This window comes from Silurus meridionalis, chromosome 27 (genome assembly GCF_014805685.1).
Source record: "Silurus meridionalis isolate SWU-2019-XX chromosome 27, ASM1480568v1, whole genome shotgun sequence".
Taxonomy (NCBI): domain Eukaryota; kingdom Metazoa; phylum Chordata; class Actinopteri; order Siluriformes; family Siluridae; genus Silurus; species Silurus meridionalis.
Window position 1 is genome coordinate 15662850 of NC_060910.1, and position 13559 is coordinate 15676408.

General features: G+C 46.3%; 1 protein-coding gene across 1 annotated transcript in view; it reads left to right on the forward strand.

Moving 5' to 3' along the window:
- The first annotated feature begins 4969 nt into the window (after nt 1–4969).
- Nucleotides 4970–13559, forward strand: part of LOC124380355 (C3a anaphylatoxin chemotactic receptor-like) — a 60906-nt gene continuing 52316 nt past the window's right edge. Inside the window, exon 1 of the mRNA XM_046841240.1 lies at nt 4970–5231. The gene's annotated coding sequence lies outside the window, so the exon portion shown is untranslated. The remainder of the gene's footprint in view (nt 5232–13559) is intronic.

A 13559-nucleotide genomic window follows, 5' to 3' on the forward strand; every position in this document is an offset into this window, starting at 1 on the left:
TCCTTAAGAATGCTGCGAGCTCGGCGCAGACAGCGTTTCTTTGGATGTCCTCCATGGCTGGGAGTGGAGTCCCTGTGATGCGCTGGGCAGTTTTCACCGCCGCTGCAGTGCCTTACGCTCCGCAGCAGAGCAGCTCCCATACCAGACTGTGGCACAGCTGGTCAGGATGCTCTCTACTGCGCAGCGGTAAAAGTTCACCAGGATATCCGAGGAGAGATGATTTTTTTTAAGTGTCCTCAGGAAAAAGAGACGCTGGTGAGCCTTCTTGACCAGGCTGGAGGTGTTGATGTTCCAGGACAGGTCCGCCGAGATGTGGATCCCCAGGAACTTGAAACTGGAGACACGCTCAACAGCCATCCCGTTGATGTGGGTGGTGTCATGTGTGCCTCTTGCCTCCTTCCTGAAGTCCACAATAAGCTCCTTTGTCTTGGAGGTGTTAAGGAGCAGGTTATTGTTGTTGCACCATGTGGCTAGGTGCTGGATCTCCTCCCTGTAGGCAGTCTCATCATTGTTGGTGATGAGACCAATCACGGTAGTGTCATCTGCAAACTTGATGATGGAGTTAGATCCATTCACAGGCCTGCAGTCGGAGGTGAAGAGGGAGTAGAGGAAGGGGCTCAGCACACAGCCCTGTGGTACACCAGTGTTGAGTGTGATGGTGTTGGAGCAAATGGAGCCAGATCGAACCTGCTGGGGTCTTTTGGTCAAAAAGTCCATGACCCAGTTGCAGGTGGAGGTGTTAATGCCCAGATCTAGGAGTTTGCATATTAGCTTGGATGGAATGATGGTATTGAATGCTGAGCTGAAGTCAACAAACAGCATACGTGCATAGGTGTTCTTATTGTCCAAGTGTGTGAGCACAGAGTGCAATGCCATGGAAACTGCATCTTCTGTGCTTCTATTGCTTCGGTAGGCAAACTGGTGAGAGTCAAATGTGGTTGGCAGAGAGTCCTTCAGGTGTGCCAGGACCAGCCGCTCAAAGCACTTCATGACAATGGGTGTCAGTGCTACAGGGCGGTAGTCGTTCAGGCACGTTGGGTTAGAGTGTTTAGGCACTGGCACAATGGAGGTACATTTAAAGCAAGTGGGAACAGCTGCTTGGGCAAGAGACAGGTTGAAAATGTCAGTAAAGACCCCAGCGAGCTGCTCAGCACATGCCCTAAGTACGCGACCAGGGATGTCTGTGGAGGAGAGTTTGATTGGAGAGTGATCAGCCGAGAGTTTGAGCTTTGTGGCAGTTTCTTTGTTGTCTCTCTCAAAGCGAGCATAAAAGTCATTAAGCTCATTCAGAAAGAGGACATCAGTGGCAGCGGGGGTGGAGTGGGAGGATTTGTAATCACTGATGGCCTGGATGCCTTGCCACATGCGTCGAGGGTCAGAGTTAGAAAAATGCTCCTCTATCTTCAGCTTGTAGCAGTGCTTGGCCTCTTTGATGCCCCTCTTCAGGTTAGCTCTGGATGTGCTGTAGGCCTGAGCGTCACCTGACCTGAAGGCAGTAGTGCGTGCCTTCAGCAGGAGGCGCACCTCCTTGTTCATCCATGGCTTCTGATTAGGGTATGTAATGATCTGTTTCTGGGTGGTAACACTGTTTGTGGTGGAACTGATGTAATCCAGAACAGAGGAGGTGTAGCAATCAATGTCTGTGTGAGAGTCACTGGTGGCCTGAGAAGCAAATGTACTCCAGTCTGTGTGTAGAAACCTTTCCTGAAGTGTGAAATCTGCGTCTGCGGGCCACACCTTGATGTTCTCACTGATGGCTTTACCCGGTTGATGAGGGGTGCATATTTAGGGGTGAGAAACAAAGAAAGGTGATCTGACTGTCCCAGGTGGGGGAGGGGGGTTGCAACGTAAGCTCCAGCCATGTTTGTGTATACATGGTCTAAAGTCTTGTTCTCTCTGGTGTGACATGAAACATGCTGATGAAATTTTGGAAGAACTGTCTTTAAGTTTGAGTGATTAAAATCTCCGCGGAACGACGCCCTCGGCGGAGACAGGAGGCGGAGCGACGACCCCTGCGGAGACCCGGAGCGGAACGACGCCCTCGGCGGAGACAGGAGGCGGAGCGACGACCCCTGCGGAGACCCGGAGCGGAACGACGCCCTCGGCGGAGACAGGAGGCGGAGAGACGACCCCTGCGGAGACCCGGAGCGGAGCGACGTCCTCGGCGGAGACAGGCGGCAGAGAGACGACCCCTGCGGAGACCCGGAGCAGAACGACGCCCTCTGTGGAGACCGAAGGCGGAGAGACTCCATCCGCGGAGCTCTGGAGCAGGCTGACACCATCGGCGGAGACTGGATGCGGAGAGATACCAACAGCGGAGACCGGAGGTGGAGTGCTGCCCTCAGCGGAGCCCAGGAGCGGAGCCATGCCCTCAGCGAAACCCGGCTGCTGAGCGACCTCCCCTGCGGTGGTCTGGAGCTGAAAGGCGGTAGCCCTGGAGACCCGACACGGCCTGACATCCCTGGCAGCAACTTGGAATGGATCGGCGTTCCCCAGGAAGGACAGGAACGGGACCTCATCACCCACGGGGACCTGGAGTGGAGAGACAACCTCGGTGACTACTGGAAGCAGGGCAGAGCTCTCGACGGGGCTTACCAGCTGGAAGGCCTTCTGGACGGAGCCCGGAGATGGAGCGATGTCCCTGACCGAGTACAGCAGTTGAGTCGTGACCTCGTCAGGATTCGTCGGTGCGACGTCAACCTCCTTGGAGCTCAGGAGTGACCTGTCTTTGTCCAGGGAGCTTGGAGACAGGATGTCACCGTGAGAGGGGTCCCGAGGCGAGCCGTCACCTTGTGAGAGACTGTGGGGCGAGCCGTCACCTTCGGATGAAGCCAGGAGCAGCGGTTCGACATCCCTTTCGCAGTCCCGGAACTGAGGTGAGAGCTCTGGGAATCCCTTGGGAAGAGAGACGGTCTGTGACGTAGTTTCGCCTACTGAGTGCTCGTGGGGCGAGCCGTCACTTCTTGGGAGACTGTGGGGCGAGCTGTCGCCTTCGGATGTAGTCCGGGGCAGCGGCTCGACGTCCCTTTCGCAGTCTCGGAGCAGAGTTGAGAGCTCTGGGGAACGAGAGATGGCATCGCCCTCAGAGAGACTGTGGGGCGAACCGTCGTCTTCGGTGGAGCCCGGGGGCAACGGGACGACTTCCCTTTCGCAGTCTTGGAGTGGAGTGGAGAGCTCTGGGGAACGAGAGATGGCATCGCCCTCAGGGAGACTGTGGGCTGAACCGTCGCCTTCGGTGGAGCCCGGGGGCAACGGGACGACTTCCCTTTCGCAGTCTTGGAGGTGAGTTGAGAGCTCTGGGGGTCCCTTGGGTGAGGCGGAGCTCTCGGGGACTCTCTGGAGCGGGACCGAGCTCTCGGGGACTCTCTGGAGCGGGACCGAGCTCTCGGGGACTCTCTGGAGCGGGACCGAGCTCACGGGGTCGCTCAGGGACAGAGAGGAGCTCACGAGGTCGCTCAGGGACAGAGAGGAGCTCACGGGGTCGCTCAGGGACAGAGAGGAGCTCACGGGGTCGCTCAGGGACAGAGAGGAGCTCACGGGGTCGCTCAGGGACAGAGAGGAGCTCACGGGGTCGCTCAGGGACAGAGAGGAGCTCACGGGGTCGCTCAGGGACGGAGCGGAGCTCTCTTCGAGACCTGAGCGGAACTGGGCTCTCCTTGAGACCTGGGCGGAACGGAGCTCTTCGGAGACCTGGAGCGGAGCTGGGCTCTCTTCGGAGACCTGGAGCGGAGCTGGGCTCTCTTCGGAGACCTGGAGCGGAGCTGGGCTCTCCTTGGAGACCTGGAGCGGAGCTGGGCTCTCCTGGGAGACCTGGAGTGGAGCTGGGCTCTCCTTGGAGACCTGGAGCGGAACTGGGCTCTCCTTGGAGACCTGGAGTGGAGCTGGGCTCTCCTTGGAGACCTGGAGCGGAACTGGGCTCTCCTTGGAGACCTGGGACGCAGCAAAGCCCTCCTGGAGGTCCAGGTACGGAGCCGAGCACTCACGGAGGTCTTGGGACGGAGCCGAGCATTCATGGAGGTCTTGGGACGGAGCCGAGCAGTCACGGAGGTTCTTGGGCGGAACGGAGCTCTCTTTGGGACACAGGAACGGAGAGGAGCTCTCGGGGCCGCTCTGGGAGGAAGAGGAGCTCTGTATGGACACCTGCACCGAAGCTGAGCTCTCCTGGAGGACCTGGAACGGAGCTGGACCAGCCCGAAGGCTCTGGAGCAGGATGGAGAGCTCCTGGAGGTCCTGGAATGAAACGGAGCCAGCCTGGATTTCCTGGAGCACGGCGGAGATCCCTTGGAGGACCTTTGGCGGAGCGGAGCTATCCTGGAGCGCCCGGAGCAACGCGGTGACCTCCTGGAAACTCTGCTGAGGAACGGCATTCTCAGAAGCGGGGGAGAGGAGATGGAGATCAGCCGTGGTTATCCCGAGTTCCCTGGTGAGAAGCTGGAGGAACCGGGTGCAGGAGCTGATCTCACCCGCCATCGTGCTCCACAGCTCTCTGGCAAGGGAGAGAGACTCCTCGGTCAGGAGAGACATGTGGAGGGCGATTTTCGCTTCTTCGGTGGGATAACTGGCTGGGTTTAACTCCACATATCGATCCACGCTCCTTAAAAAATCCCTCCATTCGGCTCTGTTGCCGGAGAAGCGAGCTGGGAGTCCTGTGACGTCATGAAGGGGGCGTGGCGCTGCCGAGCGTGCCCGAGAAGCGGCTGCGAGCTTCCGGGTTTTCCCGGGGGTGGAGCTTGACTGCCGCTTGATCGCGGCTGAACGAACCCGACCTCCGAGACACGGCTCGCGCCGGGACCACGGCGTTAACCCGATCATGTCCTTTTCCTTTTTCTCCTTCTTTTTTTTGTCCTTTTTTTTTTTGTCCGATATTCCTATTCGGAGGTCCGTTATTCTGTTAGGCGGGGCACGGAGGCGGAAGCCGGAGTAACGGCAAACAGAAACTTTATTAGAACCAAGGCAGAGCCAACACAAAACACCCGTGCAGTTCGGGACAATCCGGCAAACGGCAGTTCAATTATATTACCCACGGTGCGTTATGGAGGAAGCGCAGCACGTACGGAAAGCGACGGGGAAGCGTCGGTAGTCCGAGGTGCACTGGGGAAGCCAAACGCGGCCGTGGAGTGAGCGAGGAGTCCGGGCGAAGAAGGCATGCAGCGGGAGAAGCACATAAGCGAATACTCAGCATGAACTTGCACGACCACGCATGAACGTCTAATAACGGACCCGGAATGTGGGTGAGTGAGTGGTTTATATGGTGGCAGGAAATGAGAGGATAATGTGCTTCAGCTGTGTGCGATTTGTGCTGCGTGCTTGGGAGCGCGCAGCGGCAATGGCAGCCTCTGAAGGAGGCGTGGCAGGCGGATTCCTGACAGTTACTATACAAAGATCGTGTAGTAATTATTAAGTAAATTATGAAGTGGCAAGATAAAGAATAAAATATAAGGTTAACTAACATGTTGGGGCCAAAACAGAGAGTGAACAAAATTAATGATGTTAAGGACAGTTTTTTTTTTTTTTTTTTAAACAGAGGTCAAAGTGGAAATGAAGAGTCGAGTGTCTGAGATTAGGATCATAATGACGATTTACTCTTTAGCATCTGAGTTTAGAATTTAGAAGGCTGATAGCTGAAGGGAGGTTTATTAGAGGGACAGCGCCTGTAGAACGTTTTGGAGACAAGATGAAGGGAGGCGAGACTGAGATGGTTTGGACATCTGCAGAGGAGGAACATGGGGTATATCAGTAGGACAATGCTGAGGATGGAGCCTCCAGGAAGGAGGAAAAGAGGAAGGCCAAGGAGAAGGTTTATAGATGTGATGAGGGAAGACATGCAGGTAATTGGTTTGAAAGAGGCAGATGTAGAGGACAGGGGGGTATGGAGACGGATGATCCGCTGTGGTGCCCCCTAATGGGAAAAGCCGGAAGAAGAAGATAGCTGATGGGAGAAAAATTTTTTTTTTGAGTTTGTTAATGTGACAGTAAAAACTCCAGCTTGCCAGATAGTAGACCATGGTTGGCTAAGAGGTGATTATACTTTCTATACTCTGATTATCTGAAGGCGGTGGTGATGTGCGTCTCCATACCTCAGGCCAATGCGATTCGCATCTTGAATATCTCATACCAACTGCTAAACATCAACAGGACCCCAGTACCTAGTTGTTCACATCACACAAGACCTTTCCTGGTCCTGTCACATTATCACCTTGGTGAAGAAGGCCCGGCAGCGTCTGTACCATCTGAGACTTTAAACTACCCTCTAAGGTGCTAAGAACTTTTTACACCTGCACCATTGAGAGCGTCCTGTTGGATAGCATCACTTCCTGGTTCGGGAACAGCACCATGCAGGGCAGGTGAGCCCTCCAGAGGGTGGTGCGGTAGCTGAACGTACCATCCGCACTGAGCTCCCAGACCTGCAGGACATCTACAGCACGCAGTGCTGGACCAGGGCCAGGAAGATTTTGAAGGACCTCAGCCATCCCAACAATGGACTCTTTTCTCTGTTGCTTTCGCTCCTTGAAAGCAAACACGGAGAGAATGAGGAGGAGCACCCCTTTTTTTGCTGTTCTGTCTCCAGTAAGATGCAGCTCTACCTCTGCAATGTTAATCTGTCTACTGTGTCTGTCTGTTAATCTGTGCGACTCTCGGGACACGCCTCGGTCTCTGTAGTCTTGTGAAACGTCGTAGCGTTGTGAAGCAGTGGTTCTGAGAGAACGCGCTTAAGAAACAGTTTAGCGAGTCTACATATAATCTACATATGAGATATGTGGATTGTGTGCAAGTTGACATTTCTCTCGTGATGCATCATTTTGAACATATTTGCGTTGGTAAAAAAAGATTTTTATGCCGATGCACAGATGTGAATCGGTGAATCTTACCATCCCTAGTAGGCAGTGTATGTGGTGGCTGTCTTTGATAGGAATATCTACAAAAACTACTACTTTGTTTCTTTTTAAATGTCCTTGCAGTCCTAGAATCCAAGAATTAATGACAAAAACATGCAAATGTTTTGATGATTTTGATGATCATAGTGGTATTTTCATTTCATTTCATTGTCATTATGTTTATTTTGACTGTGAGACTTTGAACCAGTTGAAAGAGTGGGTCTGTCTTTTTATGTAAGACATGGGTTGCATTAGAGACTGCCTTTTCCTGTTTCTTTTTGTCCTCAAAATTCTCAAAGGTGTTGTATTTCTCCAGATATCTGCACCAAAAACAATGAAATCAGTGTGTATAAAACATCCTGTACAATCACATGTGATTTTGTTGTTGCACAAAATGTATTTCACTGTAGTATAATTAAGTATAGTCTTTTTTATAAAGCATTCTTATGCCATATTTTTGTTCAATCAGATTGTTGTATCTTTACTATTAGATATTTAATTTGAATCCATTCCATTGTATTTGTATGACAAATGTGGGTAAAAACCTTGAGAGGAACTCAAAAAAGAACCCATCCTCATTTTGGTGACACCAGATGTCTATTCCCTATAGTTTTGTAATTGTTGAAGGTACAGATGAAGACTTGAGTGCAAATGTGTTTGTGCCATTTGTAGTTAATCCAAAGTTAATTGCAGGTTAAATTTGTCTTCATTGTTGCTAAGTGATATCATTCAAGTTTCTTAATGCTGTCCATATGCTGGTTCAGCTGCACACTGATTTCTCAGAAGCTTGTGAAACTCAACAGACAGACCGAGAGATTATTAGGTGCGCATATTGTCAAATAATTTTTAAGAACAATGTACATTGTCCAAGCAGGAACTCTGAAAAAATAGCATAACTAAAAGTAAAATGTTAACAGACATGAGGGCGCCATGAGACAGAGAGGAGCCAGCCAGTGAGAATGATAGTAGGGTGGATGACATTTTTCAAACCTCCCAGTTGTACTCAACAATAGCCTTGGCTAAATTATTATGCTTTCAGGTGGAGTGGGGCGGTGATTATAATAGACCTTAAGTTCCCCAAAGTGCTGTCAGGATTATGGATATTAACTACAACCCCAAGTTGTAGTTGAAATGCTGTGTAAAATGGAATTAAAAACAGATGCAATGATCTTATAAACCCACATTTTATTCATTATAGAACCTAGAAAATATATCAAATGTGGGAACTGAGCCAGGATAAGGCAATTCCCCTAACTTAAACAACATTTAATCAATGAGAATAGCATGATCAATGGTGTCAACAAACTTCAGTCAATACAGTCAAAAAGATACCTGATTAGTCAACAGGAAAGGGTAATTTATCACTTTATCCAGAGCTGTCATTGTGATATGAGGTCAGGATTTTTAGGTAGCAATTTCAAAAGATTATCTTTTTTTGGTATTTGAAATGGAACTAGAATGACTTGCAATTACCAGTTTTCCAAAGGGTGAAGGTCTTGCCCAAGAAAGCTGTGGAAGATTGGCAGTGTTGGGATTTGAATACAAGTACAAAATCAATGGGCATTTTTCTGTGGTGGTCTTTTGCCTAGTCGCAGTTTTGATCCAACATACATTGATCTAGCGGTACTAAGAGCTTTTCTATATCTTAGGAAACCTTAAATGCTAGTTTAAATACAACCATTGAGTTAGAATTTCAAGAGGTGTAGTTAAAATGACCTCAAATCTCTTCAAACTGGAACTATGACGATATATTCTATATTTAACATTACTGCTAATATAAATCAAGGGTGTGTCTACCATTTAAAGTGTCATATTATGTTAAATTCAATTTAATTCATTTTTATTTGTGTAACGCTTTTAACAATGAACATTGTCTCAAAGCAGCTTTACACAGATAATGTGGTGATTAAAAGTAAATATTTTCTTTATAAGTAAGTTTGTCCCTGATAAGCAACTGTGGCAAGGAAAAACTCCCCGAGATGGCATAAGGAGGAAACCTTGAGAGGAACCAGACTCAAGAGAGAACCCATCCTCATCTGGGTTGCACAGAATGTCCATTTGAAGCAGATATACAATGTTGCGGGGTACAGTGATGATGATCAGAAGCGAACTGTATTCCTGAGTCAGTGTAGCAGACTGTTGACATTAACTACAGTCCAATCTATCCTCAAAGCGCCCGTTCTTACTTCGGAATTTCATGGAACCACCCAAGGCATTGATGAGAAACCGTCCCAAGCTGCACAGAGTGGCCTCCAGTCGAAGAAAACACTATCCAGAGGCAGGCCTGGACGAAGTGGGAAGATCCATAGAGGGGAGAGGGGCAGGAACAGTGGTCACTGAAGCCTCAGGAGCATGTTTAACTCGACCGAGAGAGAGAGAGAGAGAGAGAGAGAGAGAGAGAGAGAGAGAGAGAGAGAGAGAGGGTGACAGGAAGAAAAGGATATGGATTATTAAGTGTCCTTATTATTGTATGACAGTTAATGTCACTGTGCAGTTTGGAGTCCGGCAAGACTCGCTATGGCAGCATAACTAAAAGGGAGAACCAGAAGGTAACACAGACATTAGGGATCTATGGGATAAGAGACGACCCACCACACCACCGCCAAGAAACCCGAGTGAACGTGTGAATGTGAGGGGACGACAGCATACAAATATCCCAGTTCACCAAACACTCGATATCCATGATCCCTCCAGATCTGAGCCTTTACCTAAGAAAAAAAAATCCACTGATCAAATCATGTTCTGATTAATCCCTGAATGAATCTAGAATGGGCACACCTGCTTTTCTTGTCTGGGTAATATAAATAAAGATATCAAATTCTAAGTCAATTCATGCTCTATACAAAGAAATGTTCTCCAAAACATTTATTAATAATATTGGCCCTCAGTAGTAAGATATCTGGCATTAATTCGAAATTCAAGCTTATTTCTAATTAAATTCAAATGTCTGACGAAAGATACTAGATCGCCAACATTCTTTTGGCCACCTAAAAAACACATTTTTGTGAAACTTTACCCTATTTTCTTAGAATTTCTTTGGAATCATCTGGAACGCTGAATAAACCTCAGTAGCTTTAGCTGAATGATAGCAAATCCGAAAAGCTATGCTCATAAATCGAGTGGTAACCTTTCTCTGATTACTCTGACAATAAAAGTTCCAGAAGAATCATATTTATTTTCCACTTATATAGTTTGTTATGTTTCTTTATTTTGAACAAAACAGAACCAAAAGATTGCAATGTGTAAGGAATCAACCCTCTGGGTACACCTGAAAACACACCTGATAAGACTGTTCGGTTTAGAATAATATTACTGTTGTTAATGAGATTTTGTTTGGATTATATTACCTTTTACCATGGCATATTCTTGGCATAACTCAAAATGTGGTTGTCTGCTACATGCAGCCAGTGAAGTTCCTTTCTGTAGGGAAAACTGTTGCTTGGGTAACTGGATTTGAATGTTTTTTATGCAGGCACTGGTATAAGAGGCCTCCAGATTCCTTTCTCAAATGTGGAAAGTGCTGACAAGTGGTTCTATGTGTGGTAATTTTTGCATGGTTTCCAGTTTCTGTACAGGTGTTTTTATGTTTGTTTAAGCTTTTGTAGCTGCATTCCCTCTCAACTGTACCTTTCCAAGTCATTTTTCGTTTGCATTGAATTTTTTGTCATCATATTTGTTGTGAATTAAGTGAGACGCCCTTATCTAGACTAACAATTATTTATCTCATTTATACAAATGAGCAGTTGAGGGTTAAGGGCTTGCTGAACGATTCAAAAGTGGCACCTTGGTGCTGGGACGTGAACTCACAATCTTCCATTCAGAAGTCTGATGTAGATTTCATGACCTTCCAATCACAAGTCCAACATCTTGACCGCCGAGCTACCACTTCTGAAATGAATAAATAGCTAATAAATGTAACTCAATAACTTAATTGTCTTTATAACGTGATCATTTTAAAAATCTGGTCTTGCAGGACAGAAGGCTTGGGAAATGTTCGTATCAGCTATCAAAACAGGCAAAAAACGTCTTTTGTTTGTTTATTATTTCTGCCATTTCCATGCCTTAGAAAGGTATGCAAAGCAAGTAACATCAGGTGAGCAGCAATTCGGTTAAAGATTAGGAAAAAAACACTTGTTTTCAAATCTTTGGTCAAGTTTGATGATCCTGTGCCTACTTTAGCCCCAAGAGTCTGTTTTTGAATTTTATTGTATTTTTTGTTAAATTATTTTTCTTAGGTGAGAGAAAAAATAAAGTTTTTAACAATGAACATTGTCTCAAAGCAGCTTTACACAGATAATGTGGTGATTAAAAGTAAATATTTTCTTTATAAGTAAGTTTGTCCCTGATAAGCAACTGTGGCAAGGAAAAACTCCCCGAGATGGCATAAGGAGGAAACCTTGAGAGGAACCAGACTCAAGAGAGAACCCATCCTCATCTGGGTTGCACAGAATGTCCATTTGAAGCAGATATACAATGTTGCGGGGTACAGTGATGATGATCAGAAGCGAACTGTATTCCTGAGTCAGTGTAGCAGACTGTTGACATTAACTACAGTCCAATCTATCCTCAAAGCGCCCGTTCTTACTTCGGAATTTCATGGAACCACCCAAGGCATTGATGAGAAACCGTCCCAAGCTGCACAGAGTGGCCTCCAGTCGAAGAAAACACTATCCAGAGGCAGGCCTGGACGAAGTGGGAAGATCCATAGAGGGGAGAGGGGCAGGAACAGTGGTCACTGAAGCCTCAGGAGCATGTTTAACTCGACCGAGAGAGAGAGAGAGAGAGAGAGAGAGAGAGAGAGAGAGAGAGAGAGAAGAGGGTGACAGGAAGAAAAGGATATGGATTATTAAGTGTCCTTATTATTGTATGACAGTTAATGTCACTGTGCAGTTTGGAGTCCGGCAAGACTCGCTATGGCAGCATAACTAAAAGGGAGAACCAGAAGGTAACACAGACATTAGGGATCTCTGGGATAAGAGACGACCCACCACACCACCGCCAAGAAACCCGAGTGAACGTGTGAATGTGAGGGGACGACAGCATACAAATATCCCAGTTCACCAAACACTCGATATCCATGATCCCTCCAGATCTGAGCCTTTACCTAAGAAAAAAAAATCCACTGATCAAATCATGTTCTGATTAATCCCTGAATGAATCTAGAATGGGCACACCTGCTTTTCTTGTCTGGGTAATATAAATAAAGATATCAAATTCTAAGTCAATTCATGCTCTATACAAAGAAATGTTCTCCAAAACATTTATTAATAATATTGGCCCTCAGTAGTAAGATATCTGGCATTAATTCGAAATTCAAGCTTATTTCTAATTAAATTCAAATGTCTGACGAAAGATACTAGATCGCCAACATTCTTTTGGCCACCTAAAAAACACATTTTTGTGAAACTTTACCCTATTTTCTTAGAATTTCTTTGGAATCATCTGGAACGCTGAATAAACCTCAGTAGCTTTAGCTGAATGATAGCAAATCCAAAAGCTATGCTCATAAATCGAGTGGTAACCTTTCTCTGATTACTCTGACAATAAAAGTTCCAGAAGAATCATATTTATTTTCCACTTATATAGTTTGTTATGTTTCTTTATTTTGAACAAAACAGAACCAAAAGATTGCAATGTGTAAGGAATCAACCCTCTGGGTACACCTGAAAACACACCTGATAAGACTGTTCGGTTTAGAATAATATTACTGTTGTTAATGAGATTTTGTTTGGATTATATTACCTTTTACCATGGCATATTCTTGGCATAACTCAAAATGTGGTTGTCTGCTACATGCAGCCAGTGAAGTTCCTTTCTGTAGGGAAAACTGTTGCTTGGGTAACTGGATTTGAATGTTTTTATGCAGGCACTGGTATAAGAGGCCTCAGATTCCTTTCTCAAATGTGGAAAGTGCTGACAAGTGGTTCTATGTGTGGTAATTTTTGCATGGTTTCCAGTTTCTGTACAGGTGTTTTTATGTTTGTTTAAGCTTTTGTAGCTGCATTCCCTCTCAACTGTACCTTTCCAAGTCATTTTTCGTTTGCATTGAATTTTTTGTCATCATATTTGTTGTGAATTAAGTGAGACGCCCTTATCTAGACTAACAATTATTTATCTCATTTATACAAATGAGCAGTTGAGGGTTAAGGGCTTGCTGAACGATTCAAAAGTGGCACCTTGGTGCTGGGACGTGAACTCACAATCTTCCATTCAGAAGTCTGATGTAGATTTCATGACCTTCCAATCACAAGTCCAACATCTTGACCGCCGAGCTACCACTTCTGAAATGAATAAATAGCTAATAAATGTAACTCAATAACTTAATTGTCTTTATAACGTGATCATTTTAAAAATCTGGTCTTGCAGGACAGAAGGCTTGGGAAATGTTCGTATCAGCTATCAAAACAGGCAAAAAACGTCTTTTGTTTGTTTATTATTTCTGCCATTTCCATGCCTTAGAAAGGTATGCAAAGCAAGTAACATCAGGTGAGCAGCAATTCGGTTAAAGATTAGGAAAAAAAAAACACTTGTTTTTCAAATCTTTGGTCAAGTTTGATGATCCTGTGCCTACTTTAGCCCCAAGAGTCTGTTTTTTGAATTTTATTGTATTTTTTTGTTAAATTATTTTTCTTAGGTGAGAGAAAAAAATAAAGTTTTTTAAAATGTGTCAAAAACAAATAGGAA